Raw genomic sequence first — 15724 nt, 5'->3', positions numbered from 1 at the left:
TATGGTATGCTGTTTAAAGGACATTACTTTTTTTCCTGACTGAAACATGCCATTGGGAAAATTTTATCTCCTTGTCTTCATCTTCCTTTTGGCATTTTACCAATTCTTAACTTCTCTTTGTTTTCTTCCTTCTCTTCTGCAATTGAAAAGTTTTAAATGACTGCTGAAGAGCCTATCTGTATTCTGTATATCAGAAGGGTTCAAATGTAACATTTGAACTTTAAACTTTAAAAAGCCCCTTTCCTCTTGGGAGAAATACAGCATGCTGTACTCATTTGTAAACAAAAAATGGACCCATTTTTTACTTTTCTGTAATTATAAACAGTTCTCTAATCTTTTCATTATTAACTGAATGTATAAAAAGTTTTAATATTATAGCAATCTCAGCTATTTTTCCATATAGCCCCACACTATCTCATTTTGCCTTCCTCTTAGATTTCTGTCCTGTGTTGTCTGTGGAGATTCCCTCTGCCATTTGTCATTTTTCCATGGTGTCCTTATCTACGTATGCTATGCGCTCCTTTCTCCTAATCCTCTTCTTATACACATTATTTTTCAATACTATTAGCCTAAATTTTTTTGACATAAAGGCTTAAAAGCCACTGCCTATTTCTGTCTGTTGCCAACTTTTCATGTCCCTGTCATAGTGACATCTTAAATCTCTGACAGCAAATGTCAGAATCTCCCAAACTGTACTGTAGACCAGCTTCAGCTAAATTTCATCAAGTATTGGGTAATTCTGACTAAAACAACTGGTACTTCTGGGAATAAATTACATTGATGGAGTCTAAATCCAAGATACTGGCTATATCAAAATATAAGCCTGATTTTGCATATCATGTTCAAAACAAGTTAGTCCTTAGTATTCTGACTGAAAATTTCAGTGGCTGTCTCCAGGTGAATAGGGGACAGGCTTGAGTAAGCTCTCCTAAAAGTTTAAGTATTTTTCCATAGTTTTATAGCAAATAATAGAGCTGTGATATAAAATAGAAAAGGTAAGAATTTAAAAAATAGCTAAAAGGCTACTTAGACTTTTTCTCTACCAATTACCTACAAACTTTTGACTTTTATTTTTTTTAAACATCTTCATTGGAATATAATTGCTTTACAATGTTGTGTTAGTTTCTGCTATAAAACAAAGTGATCAGCTATATGTATACATATATCCCCATATCCCCTCCCTCTTGCATCTCCCTGCCACCCTTCTTATCCCACCCCTCTAGGTGGTCACAAAGCACGGGGCTGATCTCCCTGTGCTATGCAGCTGCTTCCCACTAGCTATCTATTTTACAATTCGTAGTGTATATATATCAATGTTACTCTCTCACTTTGTCCCAGCTTATCCTTCCCCCTCCCCGTATCTGCAAGTCCATTCTCTATGTCTGCGTCTTTATTCCTGTCCTGCCCCTAGGTTCATCAGAACCTTTTCTTTTTCTTTAGATTCCATGTATATGTGTTAGCATACGGTATTTGCTAACTTTCTGACTTACTTCACTATTTCTGACTTACTTCACTCTGTATGACAGACTCTAGGTCCATCCACCTCATTACAAATAACTCAGTTTCGTTTCTTTTTATGGCTGAGTAATATTCCATTGTATATATGTGCCACATCTTCTTTATCCATTCATCTCTCGATGGACACTTAGGTTGCTTCCATGTCCTGGTTATTGTAAATAGTGCTGCAATGAACGTTGTGGTACATGACTCTTTTTGAATTATGGTTTTCTCAGAGTATATGCCCAGTAGTGGGATTGCTGGGTCATATGGTAGTTCTATTTTTACATTTTTAAGGAACCTCCATACTGTTCTCCATAGTGGCTGTATCAATTTACATTCCTACCAACAGTGCAAGAAGGTTCCCTTTTCTCCACACCCTCTCCATCCAGGATATATAGTTTGTAGATATTTTGATGATGGCCACTCTGATCAGTGTGAAGTGATACCTCATTGTAGTTTTGATTTGCATTTCTCTAATGATTAGTGATGTTGAGCATCTTTTCATGTGTTTGTTGGCAATCTCTATATCTTCTTTGGAGAAATGGCTATTTAGGTCTTCTGCCCATTTTTGGATTGGTTTTTTTTTTTTTTTGATATTGAGTTGCATGAGCTGCTTGTATATTTTTGAGATTAATCCTCTGCCAGTTGCTTCATTTGTAAATGTTTTTTTCCATTCTGACAGTTGTCTTTTTGTCTTGTTTATGGTTTCCTTTGCAGTGCAAAAGCTAAGTTTCATTAGGTCCCATTTGTTTACTTTTGTTTTTATTTCCATTTCTCTAGGAGGTGAGTCAAAAAGGATCTTGTTGTGATTTACCTCACAGAGTATTCTGCCTATGTTTTCCTCTAAGAGTTTTATAGTGACTGGCTTTACATTTAGGTCTTTAATCCATTGTGAGTTTATTTTTGTGTACAGTATTAGGAAGTGTTCTAATTTCAATCTTGTACATGTAGCTGTCCAGTGTTCCCAGCACCACTTATTGAAGAGGCGGTCTTCTCTCCACTGTATACTTTTGCCTCCCTTATCAAAGATAAGGTGACCATGTGTGCATGGGTTTATCTCTGGGCTTTGTATCTTTTTCCATTGATCTATATTTCTGTTTTTGTGCCACTACCATACTGTCTTGATTACTGTAGCTTTGTAGTATAGTCTGAAGACCAGGAACCTAATTCCTCCAGCTCCGTTTTTCCTTCTCAAGATTGCTTTGGCTATTTGGGGTCTTTTGTGTTTCCATACAAATTGTGGAATTTTTTTGTTCTAGTTCTATGAAAAAAGCCATTGGTAGTTTGACAGGGATTGCACTGAATCTGTAGATTGCTTTGTGTAATATAGTTATTTTCAGAATATTGATTCTTCCAACCAAGAACACAGTATATCTCTCCATCTGTTTGTATCATCTTTAATTTATTTCATCAACGGCTTATAGTTTTCTGCATACAGGTCTTTTGTCTACTTAGGTAGGTTTATTTCCAGGTATTTTATTCTTTTTGTTGCAAGGTAAATGGGAGTGTTTCCTTAATTTCTCTTTCAGATTTTTCATCATTCCTGTATAGGAATGCAAGAGATTTCTGTGCATTAATATTGTATCCTGCTACTCTACCAAATTCATTGATTAGCTGTAGTAGTTTTCTGGTAGTGTCTTTAGGATTCTCTATGTATAGTATCATGTCATCTGCAAACAGTGACAGTTTTACTTCTTCTTTTCCGATTTGGATTCCTTTTATTTCTTTTTGTTCTCTGATTGCTGTGGCTAAAACTTCCAAAACTATGTTGAATAATAGTGGTGAGAGTGGACAACCTTGTCTTGTTCCTGATCTTAGAGGAAATGGTTTCAATTTTTCACCATTGAGAACAATGTTGTTCTGCAGGTTTCTCAAATATGGCCTTTACTATATTGAGGTAGGTTCCCTCTATGCCTACTTTCTGGAGGGTTTTTATCAGAAATGGGTGTTAAATTTTGTCAAAAGCTTTTTCTGCATCTATTGAGATGATCATATGGTTTTTATCCTTCAATTTGTTAATATGGTGTATCACATTGATCGATTTGCATATATTGAAGAATCCTTGCATTCCTGGGGTTAACCCCACTTGATCATGCTGTATGATCCTTTTACTGTGCTGTTGGATTCTGTTTACTATTATTTTGTTGAGGATTTTTGCATCTACGTTAATCAGAAATATTGGCCTGTAGTTTTCTTTTTTTGTGAAATCTTTGTCTGGTTTTGGTACCAGGGTGATGGTGGCCTTGTAGAATGAGTTTTGGAGTGTTCCTCCATCTGCTATATTTTGGAAGAGTTTGAGAACGATAGGTGTTAGCTCTTCTCTAAATGTTTGATAGAATTTGCCTGTGAAGCCATCTGATCCTGGGCTTTTGTTTGTTGGAAGATTTTTAATCACAGTTTCAATTTCAGTGCTTGTGATTGGTCTGTTTATATTTTCTATTTCTTCCTGGTTCAGTCTCAGAAGGTTGTGCTTTTCTAAGAATTTGTCCATTTCTTCCAGGTTGTCCATTTTATTGGCATACAGTTGCTTGTAGTAATCTCTCATGATCCTTTGTATTTCTGCAGTGTCAGTTGATACTTCTTTTTCATTTCTAATTCTGTTGATTTGAGTCTTTTCCCTTTTTTTCGTGATGAGTCTGGCTAATGGTTTATCAATTTTGTTTATCTTCTCAAAGAACCAGCTTTTAGTTTTTTTGATCTGTGCTATCATTTCCTTCATTTCTTTTTTATTTATTTCTGATCTGATCTTTATGATTTATTGCCTTCTGCTCACTTTGGGGTTTTTTTGTTCTTCTTTCTCTAATTGCTTTACGTGTAAGGTTAGGTGTTTATTTGATCTTTTTCTTGTTTCTTGAGGTAGGCTTGTATTGCTATAAACTTCCCTCTTAGAACTGTTTTTGCTGCATCCCATAGGTCAGGTCTCATGTTTTCATTGTCATTTGTTTCTAGGTATTTTTTTGATTTCCTCTTTGATATCTTCAGTGAGCTCTTATTTAGTAGCATATTGTTTAGCCTCCATGTGTATTTTTTACAGTTTTTTTCCTGTAATTGATATCTAGTCTCATAGCGTTGTGTTTTGAAAAGATACCTGATACGATTTCAATTTTCTTAAATTTACCAAGGCTTGATTTGTGACCCCAGGTATGGTCTATACTGGAGGAGGTTCCATGAGCACTTGAGAAGAATGTGTATTCTGTTGTTTTGGGATGGAATGTCCTATAAATATTAAGTCCATCTTGTTTAATGTGTCATTTAAAGCTTGTGTTTCCTTATTTATTTTCATTTTGGATGATCTGTCCATTGGTGAAAGTGGGGTGTTAAAGTCCCCTACTATGATTGTGTCAATTTCCCCTTTTATGACTGTTAGCATTTGCCTTATATATTGAGGTGCTCCTATGTTGGGTGCATATCTATTTACAATTGTTATATCTTCTTCTTGGATTGATCCCTTGATCATTAGGTAGTGTCCTTCTTTGTCTCTTGTAATAGTCTTTATTTTAAAGTCTGTTTTGTCTGATATGAGAATTGCTACTCCAGCTCTCTTTTGATTTCCATTTGCATGGAATATCTTTTTCCATCCCCTCACTTTCAGTCTGTATGTGTCCCTAGGTCTGAAGTGGGTCTCTGGTAGCCAAAATATGTATGGGTCTTGTTTTTGTATCCATTCCACCAGTCTATGTCTTTTGGTTGGAGCATTTAATCCATTTACATTTAAGGTAATTATCGATATGCATGTTCCTATTACCATTTTCTTAATTGTTTTGGGTTTATTTTTGTAGGTCCTTTCCTTCCTTGTGTTTCCTGCCTAGAGAAGCTCCTTTAGCATATGTTGTAAAGCTGGTTTGGTGGTGCTGAATTCTCTTAACTTTTGCTTGTCTGTAAAGATTTTAATTTCTCCATCAAATCTGAATGAGATCCTTGTTAGGTAATCTTGTTTGTAGGTTTTTCCCTTTCATCACTTTAAATATATCCTGCCACTCCCTTCTGGCTTGCAGAGTTTCTGCTGAAAGATCAGCTGTTAAGCTTACAGGGATTCCCTTGTATGTTATTTGTTGCTTTTCCCTTGCTGCTTTTAATATTTTTTCTTTGTATTTAATTTTTGATAGTTTGATTAATATGTATCTTGGTGTGTTTCTCTTTGGGTTTATCCTGTATGGTACTCTCTGTGATTCCTGGACTTGACTGATGATTTCCTCTACCATGTTAGGGAAGTTTCCTACTATAATCTCTTCAAATATTTTCACAGACCCTTTCTTTTTCTCTTCTTCTTCTGGGATCTCTATAATTCAAATGTTGGTGTGTTTAATGCTGTCCCAGAAGTCTCTGAGACTGTCCTCAATTCTTTTCATTGTTTTTTCTTTCATTCTGCTCCCTGGCAGTTTTTTCCACCATTTTATCTTCCAGTTCACTTATCAGTTTTTCTGCCTCAGCTATTCTGCTATTGATTCCTTCTAGAGTATTTTTAATTTCAGTAGTTGTGTTGTTCATCACTGTTTGTTTGCTCTTTAGTTCTTCTAGATCCTTGTTAAATGTTTCTTGTATTTTTTCCATTCTCTTTCCGAGATTTTGGATCATCTTTACTATCATTACTCTGAATTCTTTTTTAGGTAGGTTACCTATTTCGTCTTCATTTATTTGGTGTTATAGGTTTTTACCTTGCTCCTTTATCTGTAACATATTTTTTTGTTGTTTCTTTTTTTTTTTGATGGGTGGTGATGTATTCCTGTCTTACTGGTTGTTTGGCCTGAGACATCCAGCACTGGAGTTTGTAGTCAGTTCGATAGAGCCGGGTCTTGGTGCTGGGATGAGGGTCTCCAGGAGGCCTCACTCCAATTAATATTCCTTTGGGTCTGAGGTTCTCTGTTAGTCCAGCAGTTTGGACTTGGAGCTCCCACCACAGGAGCTCAGGCCTGACATCCATACTGGGAACCAAGATCCTGCAGGCATAATGTGGAATCAGTGGGAGCCCTGAGCTTGTCTTCCTACAACTAGAGGTCCCATCTGGGGGTGATGGGATGGCCTCAGCTCCAACTCAGGCATTAGATTGTCAGGCATTAGATTCTCATAAGGAGCATGCAACCTAGATCCTTCACATGTGCAGTTTCTTGACTTTTAATTTCTAATCTTGATATACTTACCTTGGAGGCAATGCTCTCATCTCTTCTGTTTTTTATCCCTATGGCATTTAAAAATATTCTCTCTCTTTCTTTTTAATTACTAGTAAATGTTGAATAAATTTCCTTTTGGAATAGGGATCACAGCAGATCTGTACAACTTAGCTACAAAATCTCAAAACGCTCTTCTAAAATGTTTTCTGAACCTTGGTTCAAAAATAGATTTTTCTCTCCCTAGCCTTTAAAAATGGTTTGAAATGTAAAAGGACAAAGCAATTCTTAAACACAGTCACAGTGACATCTGTCAAAAGCTAAAAATGTCTCATTGGTTTAACAGGCCAAATTTGTGGCCACTAAGAAGTCCTAATGTTATTGTGAATGCCCTATGATGGGCTACATGAGTAAAGGAATGTGTTTGTAGAATCACATGGTAACTCAAAGAGACACTGAAAAGCTATATTTTGCACTTTTGTTCCAGAGGCAGGAAGGAAACATTTAATCCATCTGATTTGATCCAGAAAAACTGTCTTAATGACATTTTGAGGGACTTAATGACATTTTCCTTGGTTCCAGCTCTACTATTCAGCCATACTTCATCTTATATGATCAGGCTTTGCCTTTGCAGACAGTTATAGTGCCTAATCTGTCAAGTTCATGATTAAAATGCAAAAAAGTTGAATTTTGTAAAGTACTCCTTTTCAAATAATTGTGACTAGAAATTCTCTCTCTGCTCCCCGCTGTGCCCTGATCTATGAAGCAGTTGCTTAGATGGGGGCTATCAGACTTGACTGACCCTAGGATCTGTTCTAACTGCTTTCATCTCCCAGATTCCTACTATGATTCAGAGGTTACAAGATGCTGCATAAAGTAACAAAGGTATAAGAATGTAGGACTCCATGGTTGAAAAGTAAGAGGAGGCCATAAATAGAGCACTGGATAAATAACAGAGCAGTGTTATGGGTAGAAAATGTGTCCTGTCAAAATTCATATGTTGAAGTCCTAACGCCCAGTACCTGAGATGTGACCATGTTTATGAATATGGTCATTTCAGATGTAGGTAAGATGAGGTCATTAGCAGGGAAGGGTTCTAATCCAATATGATAGGTGTCCTTATAAAAAAGGAGGATTTGAAATAGACATGTACACAGGGAGAACATCATGTGAACGTGAAGGCAGTGATTGAGGTGATGCTTCCAAAAGCCAAGGAATGACAAAGATTTTCAGAAAACCATCAGAAGCTAGGGGCAATGCACAGAATCTCCCTCACAGCCATAGCAATCAACCCTGCTGACACCATGACCTCACACCTCTACCCTCCAGAACTGTAAAACGATATATATCTGTTGTTTAAGCCACTCAGTTTGTGGTACTTTGTTATAGCACCCTTAGCAAACTAACATAGGTGACCAACTTGGGAAGATGGCTTGTAGACAACTGGTGCAGGTATAGATGTCAGAGGAGAAGGACAGCCTAGTATAAAAGCCAAACAAAATAGCAGGTGCCATGGCAGAGACCCAGCCATGCTGACTGACTTTTCTGCCCTGTGGCAGGTTAAAGACTGGATCCTAATTACCCAGAAATCAAGGAGCAAAGGCTCAGATATTGGCAAGTTGACGTTATGTGGAGAGACAGCAAGAGAAGAAGGCAAAAGCAGCTGGTTCCTGTGACAGAGTGGAAGCCAATGAGGCAGCAAGGCAGGACTGTGACTCTAGGGTCTCAAATCCATCACTTCATTATTCAGGCCGTGGGGGTCATTGGAAAAAGTCAGTAAGGAGTTAAATACTGACCAAAGCATTATTTAAGAAGGTTTCTCTGGCAACTGAGTGCAAAACGTAAATTCTGAAGAGATGAGATGCAGAAATGATTCAACCGTGAGCTTATTACTTAACTCTAGTCTCCTTATCCGAAAAATGGAACCAACCATATAATCATTGGATTTTTGCAAGAATTAAATGAGATAATCCATACGCAATGCCTGATACAGTAAGCCCTTCAATAAATGTCAGAGGCTGAGTCAGATATGTGCACAGCTTTAACTCACATATTTCTTCAAATTCAGTGTGGACATTAACATTCTCCTTGCTCCTGCCTGATTGCTACCTCCTTGAAAACAGTACCTGTAACTCATGCTTGATTTTATCTCAGGCAACACTCACCCAATTATTATGTATAACGAGTGCCTGCTGAGTTCCCTTCGCCACTCCCCAACCTCTGCCATCCTCTGCCAACCTAAATCTGAGTTCCACGCTAAATCCATCCCAGGAGAGTCAAAACATGCTTCTAAATTTGGGCCTCGTTTGCTCTAATGAGATCTCACCTTTCCTCCATTTCTGGGGTAATATAAAGCACTGAATGACGATTCAGAGTAGACAGAACACCTCTTTAATATCTCTCCACATGCTGACCTATTTCAATACTGTGTACTTCTCAAGGATGAGCAGCTATGCAAAGTCTAGAAGGAAAATACCTGAGAGGCCACCTCCTCCTGAGAATGTTTCATTTTTTAAAGATTCTAGGTCATCCCTCTCCCTGATATTTGGAGTTCATTCCCACTGGGAGAGCAATCTGTTCATACAGCTTTAAAAAACAAAACAAAACAATTATTATTCATCCATAATCTAACAGAAACCACTTTTTTTTAAAAAAAAGCCTCATATGGAGTTTTTCTTGTAAATTTCATCAAGTAAAAAGAGTCAGGTGCATTAATTTAAGGTAATTTGATTAATTTTGAGTTAAATAACTGAGCCACTTCCTGAGCAAGGCTGCATTTAACTGTTTACAAATGGCCAAATAGAGAAACTGAATGTGGTTGGTGACATTCGTCAGGAATGGATAAGTTTGTTTAGGGACTGAAAGGTGTACTGTGGTGATCGGGAGACTGACCAGGAAGCATCCCTAGCCTCTGGTGGCCTAGTAAATTCCTGTTACAAATAATGATGCTCCCTGAAATAACTGGATGTGAATTTCATCATGACCTGCCTTCAAGTGTCAGGGAACGTTCTCTTGGTAAGCATATCAGGAAAAAATACAGGAAAATATGAATTGAGACTTGTTAAGATCAGAGGCATGTTCCATTTGCAGAAATGAGAGAGATGTGTCGTCATGTGAGATGAGGGATTAACCATGGGTAGGATTTCTGGAGACAAGAAACTCTTTCCCTAAATTAGCTTGTTTTGCAGGCATTTCAAGTTATAATCCCAAGCAGTCTTTATGGCTCTCAATCTAGAGTTTCCTAGAATGAGGGATTATGTTCTCTAGGCTGTGGCCTCAATAAAGCCACTACCCAAGAGACATCTGTACAATTTTTAAAGTTTGGAAGAATGAAGCAGCTTCAGTATATGGCCTCAAGACTACCCATAAAGCCCTCTTCCTCTACTTAGTTTTCTTTCCCAATTTCTTTCTAATTGGAGTGTTACAGATGTGTGGCATGTCTTCATATGCAGGTGTCTTTGTATCCAGGTGTGTAAGTGTTGGGTTTGTATACTTGGTGTGTACGTATGTATATGCACTTGTGTTTATGAACAGTATCATTGGCTCTTTCTAGACAGAATTTCCTAGGAGGGTACTGCTCTTTTCTAAACCATGATATGACAAGAGATGATTCCTGATAGCTGTCTGCATGTGCCATTTAAAAATTTTTTTAATAACTACCTTCTCACCCCTTGTTGCTCCATCACAGAGGTATATCAAATGGGATTAATTTAGAAATTGAGACTAGTCATGACACCACTTGCTTCATTTTAAAAACAACTTCCAACAGTTAGCATTCTGGCCATTTGGTTTTCTGGAGGGCCTAGAGTTCTTTTAAAATAAGGGAGACTTGACTTCATTGCAGTTCACAAAACCTGTATCAATCAGCATGTACAAATGCACACAAAATGCAAAAGCTAGTTTGCAACTCTACAGCAATTGCTGTGATGATCCACGTATTCCCACTGCTGTGCAGAGTGCTGCACAAATAGTGGGGGTACAATCGCTGTTCATCCGAATACAAAGCTTCACAGAAAGACTGGCAGAATTTTCCACTAGAACGCAAAGGCTAACTTCCTAAAAGATCAAATGGCTCAAGCAAGATGGGATATGGCGGCCAGATCAAACTGGGAAACTCGTTGCTTCCCAAGATCCTATATTTCTTACCTCTACAAAGGGATCTTGAGGAGAAAGAAACTGCTTCAAGGTAGATGAACGTTAAAACACACCCACCTGTAGTAGGGTTCTCAAGAGGTGAGGGGGGTCTGATAAAGCACATTCATGTATAGAAGTGATAACAAGGGACTTTGGATATGAAATAGCCTGCAAAAAAAGAGTGGCAAAGTAAATTTTAAAGTAGGAGAAAATGACAACAGAGCCTCACTCACTGCTTCCTCAGGAGGAATGTGCAGTCCAACTTCATGTACTACACACAGCTGAGGACGACACCGCGGCCAAGCTCCACTACCGGTGCACCATGAAGAACTTGGCAATCCAGCAGCCCGCAGACGACTAGATGATCCTGGCGTTCTCCCAGCTGGGCTTTATTGAGAAGACATTCAAGTGGTTGAACCTGGGCCTGAATATGGAATTATCCTCGTCCTACCAGGACAAGCCCATCGAATGGCTCCTGGGCCATATCCTAGAAGGGCGCGAAGCACTGGGACCCGCAGAAGACAAACCTGCGGCTCTGCTTCAAGCCATCCTCTTCCAGGACCGGGGCACTCACATCTCTCTGGCTGGAGGGCAATATCCAGAAACTGAAGGATGAGGACTTCAGCAGCTGCGGCGTTAAAGGAACGTGAACTTGCCCGCAGAGGTGAGCACAAGCCTGTTGACGTACAGCACTTGCCCCTAGAAAAGGCCCACCTGCGTGGGGCTGCTTCTAGGCCTCGGGCACGCGGCCCGGGGCGTCCATCTGCTTCCGCTTCTGCCCGCAGCTGCGTCTTCAGCACATCAGTGGAGGCGCTGCCCTTTGCTAACCGCCAGTCCTCACAGGAGGTGCTGCAGGAGGGCCGAGCTCGTACCTTCTGAGCCCTGATGGCACCCCCAGGTTGGCCCCTCCAGCAGGGTGCAGTGGCCGGGAGCGAAGTGGCCCCCTGGAAACAATGTGCCCCTCCAGCCAGCCAGACTCGCTGGTGCGGGTCATTTTGATCCAAACCTTCCTGTAAAAGGCCCATTAAGCCAAGGGTTTTAGAGGGTGTGCTTCGCTGTCCCTGGGGCCCAGGAGACCTGGGAGGTCGTGGCTACTGCCCCCGAGGGCCAGGCGCCGCTGCCTCAACCCGAGGGTGGGGGGGGGTCCTGCCTGGCGCCCAGCTCGGCGGCCTGGGGTTCCCGCTAGCCCCCAGGCCCAGGAGTGGGTGTGGCCTCGCCCGCCGGCCGTGAGGAGGCAGGTGGCGCCTGTGCCCACGCCCACACGCACGCCGCGCCAGAGGCCGCCACGCCGCTGGGAAGAGGAACCGTTCGCGCAGCCGCGGAACAGAACCTCGCCATTTTAGAAGAGCTTTTGCCTGGGCGCAAGCTTCCTCCTCGGACGCTGGAATGCGTGTCCGACTTTATGTGCTGTGGTTTTGATTCCTGGATACTTTCTTCATGTAAGTCCACTTATACTTCTATAAAAGCATGACATAATAAGCGGCTAGTGAAGAAAAAGAAATTGTTTCCTAGTGGTAAAGCAGAGTATGCAAGATTTATCTAGGGTTTAAATCTTGCTGAAGTCCCTGGGTCCCAGGATGATGTTTTCCCTGGTCTATGGGCTCCTTAAAGGAGAACAAAAGCTGTATTTAAAAATCAGAGGCCACATCCTGCTAAATCTAAGGTTTTTCACAATCATCCTGATTTTTTTTTTTTTTTAATTTCTATCTATTCCCGGTGACTTCTCAAATCTTTTTAAGAAGATAGAGGAACAGAAGGAAAACAAGTTTGAATATTGTTTTTTAAAAATACCTTTAAGTTCGGGAAGGTAGAAGCTATGCTTGTTTTAATCAAGTATTTGCATTGTGTTTTTTTAATTGCATTGCCATGTTACACGTGTCTCAAATGACATAGGTAATTTTAGATTACAGTATTTCCAGGTCAAAGATCATTTTTATCCTCTATTTTTTTATTGATGTATAGTTGATTTACAATATTGTGTTAGTCTCAGGTGTACAGCATAGTGATTATTTTGCAGATTATATCTTATTATAGGTCATTACAAGATATTTTAATATTGATACCTGTTTTCATTTTCTTTGGGGATATACTCAGAAGTGGAAATGCTGAAGTGCATGGTAGACCTGTTTTAAATTGTGAAAGCTCTACGTTGTTTTCCATAGTGGTTGGATCAATTTACATTCCTACAACGTTATTAGAGTTCCCTTTTCACCACATCCTCACCAGAAGCTGTTGTCTCTTGTCTTCTTGATGACAGTCATTCTAACAGGTGTGTGGTGATATCTCATTGTGGTTTTGATTTGAATTTCCTGATGATTACTGATGTTGACCATATGTCTGTTGGATATTTTGATGTCCTCTTTGGAGAAATGTCTGTTTAGTTCTTCTGCCCATTTTTTAATCAGGCTGGCTTGTTGTTGTTCTTGTTATTAAATCGACTGAGTTCTTTATATATTTTGGATATCAACCCCATTCCTGATACATGGTTTGCAAAATTTTTCTTCTCTGTAGGTTGTCTTCATTTTGTTGTTTCTTTTGCTGTGCAGAAGCTTTTGAGTTTGATGCAGACCATTTATTGATTTTTTTTTCCTTTGTGCTTTTGGCATCATGCCTAGAAATTATTGCCAAGACCAATACTGGTGAGCTTCTTTCCAGTGTTTTCTTTTAGGAGTTACATTATATCAGGTATTTTATTTAAGTCTTTGATCCATTTTGAGTAAATTTTTGTAAGTGGCATGGGATAGGGGCCCAGTGTCATTGCTCTGCATATGTTTCTCCAATTTTCCCAGCACCTTTTATTGAAGAGGCTGTCCTTTCCCTGCTGGGTATTCTTGACTCCCTTCTCAAATATTGGATGGCCGTATGTGCCAGGGTAAAATTGTGTATTCTATATTCTGTTCCATTGGTCAATGTGTCTACTTTTATACCAGAACCATACTGTTTTTATTATTATGGTTTTATAGTTTAGTTTGAAATCTAGAAGCATGATACCTCTGGCTTTGTTCTCTTTTTTTAGATTTCTTTGCTATTTGGTGTCTTTTGTAGTTCCACACAAACTTTAGGATTGTTTCTTCTATTTCTGTGAAGAATACCATTGGTATTTTTTTTTTGATGGAGATTGCATTGAATCTGTAGATGGCTTTTGGTATTATGATAATTTTAACAATATTGATTCTTCTGATCTGTGAACATAGATTTCTTTCCATTTGTTTGTGTCTTCTGTTTTTTCAGCAAAGTTTTACACTTTTTGTTGTACACTTTTCACTTCATTGGTGAAATTTATTCCTCAGTATTTTATTGTTTTTGATGCTATTGCAAATGTAGTGGTTTTATTTATTTTTCAGAGGCTTCATCATTAGCATAAAGGAATGCAATTGATTTTATGTTAATTTTGTATCCTGCCACTTAATTGAATTCCTTGATTAATCCCAACAGTTTTTTGACATATTCTTTGGCATTTTATTTTTTTGTCTTGCCTAATTGCTACAGCTAGGACTTTAAGTACTATACTGAATAGGAGTAGTGAGAGTGACCATCTATGCCTTGTTATTGATCTTAGGAAAAACATTTTCCATTTCTCTCCTTTGAGTATAATGTTAGTTGTAGTATTTTTTTGTATATGGCCTTTATTATGTTAAGGTATGTCCCTTCAATATCCAGTCTGTTAAGAGTTTTTATTGTGAAAGAATGTTGTATTTTGCCAAATGCTTTTTGGGTATCTATTGAGATGATTGTGATTTTTATTTTTCATTTTGTTGATGTGATGTATTACATTTATTCATTTGCTTATGTTGAACCATCCTTGTATCCCAGAGATAAATCCCTCTTTGTTATAGTGTATAACATTTTTAATGTAGTCTTGTATTTGGTTTCCTGATATTTTGTTGAGAATTTATGCACCTATGTTCATCAGGTATATTAGTTTATAGTTTTCTTGTGGTATCCTGGATTTACTGTCAAAGTAATGATGGCCTTATACAATGAGTGTTCTCTCCTCCTTAATATTTTGGAACAGTTTGAAGAGGATTTGTTGTTAATTCTTCTCTAAATGTTTGGTATAATTCTCCCAGTGAAGCTGTTTGTTCTGGAGTTTTCTGTGTTAAGAGTTTTTTGATTACTGATTAAATCTCTTTACTTATTATTGGTCTATTCATATTTTCTAGTCCTTCCTGATTCAGTCTTAGTCAGTTGTATGTTTAAGAGTTGTAACATTTCTTCTAGGTTATGTAATTTGTTGGCATAGAGTTGTTCATAATCTCTTATGATCTAGGTATTTGTAGTACTAGTTGTAATGTCTCCACTTTCATTTATAATTTTGAGTCATTTCTAATTTTGAGCCTACTCATTTTTTTGCTTAGTAAAAGATCTGTCAATATTTTAACTTTTTGAAGAAGCATATCTTAGTTTTGTTGATTCTTTCTATTGTCTTCTAGTCTCCATTTCATTTATTTCCACTCTGGTCCTTATTATTTCCTATCTTTTGCTAACTTTAAGCTTAATTTGTTCTTTTTCTAGTTCCTTGAGGTGTAAAGTTTGGTTGTTTGAGATCTTTCTAATTTCTTAACTTATGTATTTATTGCTATAAACTTTCCTCTCAGAACTGCTTTCCACCAGATTTGGTATGTTGTGTTTTCATTTTCATTTGTTTCATGATAAGTTTTTATTTCCCTTTTGATTTCTTCTTGGACCCAATGGTTGTTTAAAGGTGTGTTTAGTTTTGTAAACTATTTTTGTAAATCTTCTCAATTTCCTCTCATTGTTGATAGTTTTATACCATTGTAGTCAGAGAAGGTAGATGGTATGATTTCAGTCTTCTAAAATTTACTGAGATTTGTTTGGTGGTCATACGATCTATCCTAGATTATGTTTCATGTGCAGTTGAGAAGAATGTATACTCTGCTACTGTTGGATAGAATGTTCTGTATATGTCTATTAAGTTTATTTGTTCTAAAATGTGGTTTAATTCCCACGTTTCTTTGATTTTC

At 38.2% G+C, this 15724-nt stretch overlaps 1 long non-coding RNA gene across 1 annotated transcript in view; it reads left to right on the top strand.

Annotated features, from left to right (window-relative positions):
* The window catches only part of LOC309659892, a 408054-nt gene that overhangs the window by 116376 nt on the left and 275954 nt on the right, over positions 1 to 15724 (top strand). The gene's annotated exons all lie outside the window — the stretch shown is intronic.

Source organism: Balaenoptera physalus (assembly GCF_965194825.1).
Source record: "Balaenoptera physalus genome assembly, chromosome: 4".
Classification (NCBI taxonomy): Eukaryota; Metazoa; Chordata; class Mammalia; order Artiodactyla; family Balaenopteridae; genus Balaenoptera; species Balaenoptera physalus.
Note: the sequence above shows the minus strand (reverse complement) of the source record. Positions and strands in the feature narration are given on the sequence as shown.